This window comes from Arachis hypogaea, chromosome 12 (genome assembly GCF_003086295.3).
Source record: "Arachis hypogaea cultivar Tifrunner chromosome 12, arahy.Tifrunner.gnm2.J5K5, whole genome shotgun sequence".
Lineage (NCBI taxonomy): Eukaryota > Viridiplantae > Streptophyta > Magnoliopsida > Fabales > Fabaceae > Arachis > Arachis hypogaea.
In genome coordinates, this window is record NC_092047.1 from 43,625,966 (window position 1) to 43,630,205 (window position 4,240).

The 4,240-nt window shown below is 40.0% G+C and overlaps 1 non-coding gene across 1 annotated transcript; it reads right to left on the minus strand.

Annotated features, from left to right (window-relative positions):
* Positions 1 to 1,267: 1,267 nt before the first annotated feature.
* Positions 1,268 to 1,371, minus strand: LOC112732036 (small nucleolar RNA R71). The gene has a single exon (XR_003167778.1). It is a non-coding gene; the product is annotated as a small nucleolar RNA R71 (small nucleolar RNA).
* Between the last annotated feature and the right edge of the window lie 2,869 nt (positions 1,372 to 4,240).

Here is a 4,240-nt window from a genome sequence, read left to right on the forward strand (position 1 = left end):
ATAAAATATGGGTTTATCAGGGGTTGATTAAGAGGAGACACTTGAGTTGGAATACTCAAGTGCTTAGTTAAAATTGAACATTGTTGGCTAATTCTATATCTACTAACGCTAGACCTTCCCAAGGGAAAGGACTAGGATCTGTGGATAAGAATCAGTCCAATCACTTGACTTTCCTTTACTCAGTAAGGGTTAACTAAGTGAGAACAACAAACTCTTTCCACTACACTTTCTAACAAGGATAGAACTTCCAATTAATTATTCCCCCAGTCAAGGCTTTTATTCAGAATATCAATAATTGTTCTTAGTTTATTTTTATTGCTTCAATTTATAATTATTTTAATTACTCATTATCCAACTCAAACCTTCTGGAAAATTTCTAATTAATAAATTAACACTCTTTCCTGCAACTCGTTGGGAGACGAACTGGGACTCATACTCCCAGTATTTTTAATTTTAATTTTTGTGACAAACCTTTTTAAATTGGTGAGGCGGACCTTAGCTGGTTGAGGGCTATACTTGCAACGCATTTCTCTTATTAAGATTCTCTTAATTGGTTAACTTCTGCCACACATCAATTTTTGGCGTCGTTGCCGGGGAGTTGCAATAGTGTGCTAGATTATTAATTAGTGTACATATTTTTATTTTATTCGCATATTTTATTTTTATTTTGTTACCATGAGCTATATGTCTTTCTCATTGAATGACGCGTTCATTGCCTGATCCGAGCTTAGCCGCTTTTGATCCTGAAATTGAAAGAACTCTTTCACGTATTAGGCGAGCTCGACATCGGTTAGCCTTTGAGGGTGGTGAAGTGATTGTTATCGATTCACCAGTCTCATCTGAGGGCGAGACAAGCTCATTTACTACTGATTCAGTTGATTCACGTGCAGGTAACATGACAGCACCTAGGAGGATTACTCTCCAGGAAACTGGAGCCCTGGATTTTACACTGCAACCTTATCAAGTACATCATTCAAATCTGGCTGTAGATTTTGAATTGAAGACTGCACTAATCAACTTAATGCCCAAGTTTCATGGCTTACCTGCTCAAGAGCCTATTAAGCACCTTAGGGATTTTCAGACAGCCTGTTCTACTGTTAGGCGTAATGGTGCAGATGAAACTTCTATTCTGTTAACTGCGTTCCTGTTTTCTCTTGAGGAAAAAGCAAGGGAGTGGTACTACTCCCAACCTGAAGCAACTGTTACTAACTGGGATACACTCAGGAGAGAATTTTTGGAAAAATATTTCCCAGCTGAAGTTACAGATAGATTGAGAAAAGAGATCTCCTGCATTGTTCAAGGTGACTTGGAGACTCTCTATGAATACTGGGAGCGTTTTAAGAACCTTCTAGACGTATGCCCCCATCACATGATTGACAGACTAGTGTTGATCAGCTATTTCACTCAAGGCATGAACCCCCAGGATAAGACTACACTGGATGGTGCTAGTAATGGTTCTATGAAGAAGTACAGGACCGCAGATGAAGCATGACAACTGATCAGCGACTTAGCTGAGTCTACTAGAAATCACAGGCAGAGGCGTAGCCACTCAAAAGCTGTTGCAGAGGTTTCCTCTAGCGTTAAAACTACTGCTCTTACCCAGAGTATATGTGAAATGACCAACCTACTGAAACAGATGCAATTAAACCATCAACAAACACATAAAGCTCAGCCTCCCTCACCACAGTAAAGCCAATAGTTGGTTCCACAAAGAGTGTGCAAGATCTGTGCTGATTATAGTCATTATACTGATGAATGTCCGCAGCTCCAACAGGAAGACAACACTGTGGCAGCCACTCATAACTTCTATGACTGCCCAAATCAAAGTTACAATCAACAGGGTGGCAACTACAACCAAGGTGGAAACTATAACCAAGGATGGCAAGATAATTCCAACCAAGGTTGGAGGGACAACTATAACAGAGGAGGCAAAGACAACAATGGAAACCAGAGGTGGAATAACAATAATAACAACAGACAGCAGAATCAGAACCAACCTTACAGAGCACCTCACCTAAGACAGCCCCAAGGACCCCAGCAAAACCAACAGCAGGTTCCTCAGATCACTTACTCCAATTCCTCATCAAATGACGAGATGCTTTGTTCTCTTGCACAAGGGCAACAAGACATGCAGACGCAGCTGAACTCTACTTTAAATGGTATGACTACCATTTTATAAGCTCTCGTCTCCCGGTTAGATTCATCACCTAATTCCACAAATCAACCTTCAAGCTCCAATGAAATTTTTTCTCAACCCCTACCTAATCCCAAGGGTGGCATCAATGCCATCACTTTAAGGCCCAGAACCACATTGCAGGAGAGAAACCATGAGGAGCCAAGCTCACCAAAATACGTCCTAGCTGAGGATGTGGTGGAAGTGGAAGATGCTGAAGAAGAAGAGGACGTACAAAACATAGTTGAAGAAGAATCAGCTCAACCACAAAATGAAACATCAAAGGATGCAGAAGCTGCAAGTAACACCCCTCCTATCCCATTTCCACACCTTGCAAAGAAACCCAGAAAGCAGATGGAACTTGATCCGAAAATGGTAGAAATATTCAAAAACGTTGAGGTAACCTGTTCCCCTTTTTTATGTTATTCAGCAGGTACCTAAATATGCAAAGTTTCTAAAGAATTTATGCATAAATAAAGATAAAATTAATGAATTAGAAACTATTCCTTTAGGTAGTTCTATATCTGCTTTAATGGGAGGTATACCTGAAAAATGTAGTGATCTAGGCCCATGTATGGTTAACTGTACCATTGGAGGTGTAATATTTTCTGATTGCATGTGTGATTTAGGAGCGTGTGTTAGTATAATTCCATTGTCTATTTATGATACTTTGAGGCTCCCTCCCTTAAAAAGGTCGGCAGCTCGTTTTGTGTTAGCAGATAAAAGCATTATTACAATAGTTGGAACTGCTGAAGATGTATTAGTGAGCATTAAGGGGCTCACATTTCTCATTGACTTCTATATCCTGGAAATGCTCCCTAATGACTCAGAAAGACCATCATCAATCCTACTTGGAAGACCATTCCTGAAGACTTCAAAGTTCAAGCTGGATGCATTCTCAGGAACTTACTCCTTTGAGATAGATGGCAGAACAGTGAAATTCAGTTTAAATGAAGCTATGAAGCACCCTCCGGAAGATTATTCTATCTTCCAGTGCGACATCATTGATGAAACTGTAGCTGAAGTTCACCAAGAAGAAATGGAAGAGAAGCACATGGAGTAAGGCCCAAGTGTGGGGACACTTTCTGAAAAAAAAATGAAGACCCTTTACCATTATCACCAGCCCCATATGATCCAGAGCCTAGCTACGAGCAGAAATTGGAATTAAAGCCCCTCCCTCTACACCTCAAATATGCTTATCTTGAGGACAAGCAAAAGTTCCCAGTTATCATTGCAAGGGAACTTACCTCTCAACAAGAGGAGCAACTGCTCAGTGTGCTGAGAAAACATAAGAAAGCAATTGGATGGAACTTAGCGGATATAGTAGGCATCAGTCCCCAAGTTTGTGAGCATAGAATATTCTTAGAAGAGGGAGCGAAGCCTGTCCATCAGCCTCAAAGAAGATTGAATCCCACCATCTTAGAAGTTGTCAAGAAAGAAGTAACCAGACTACTTGAAGCAGATATCATTTACCCCATCTCAGACAGTGAATGGGTCAGCCTAGTACAAGTAGTGCCCAAGAAGTCTGGAGTCACAACAATAAAGAATGAGTATGGAGAACTCCTGACAACTAGAGTGCAGAATTCATGGAGAGTTTGCATTGACTATAGGCATCTCAACTAAGCCACTCGCAAGGATCATTACCCCTTGCCATTTATTGATCAGATGCTTGATCGCCTATCAGGTAAATCCCATTATTGTTTTTTAGATGGTTATACAGGATATTTTCAAATTCATATAGCTCCTGAAGATCAGGAGAAGACCACTTTTACATGTCCCTTTAGAACGTATGCTTATAAAAGAATGCCTTTTGGCTTGTGTAATGCACCCGCTACTTTCTAAAGATGTATGATGAGTATCTTTTCAGATCTTATTGAGAACTGTATGGAAGTTTTTATGGATGATTTTAGCATCTATGGTGATTCATTTAGCCTTTGCTTGGATAGTTTATCTAGAGTGTTAGACAGGTGTGTTAGTACCAACCTTGTATTAAATTTTGAAAAATGTCACTTTATGGTAAAACAAGGAATTGTACTAGGACATGTTGTGTCTAATACTGGTATTTCT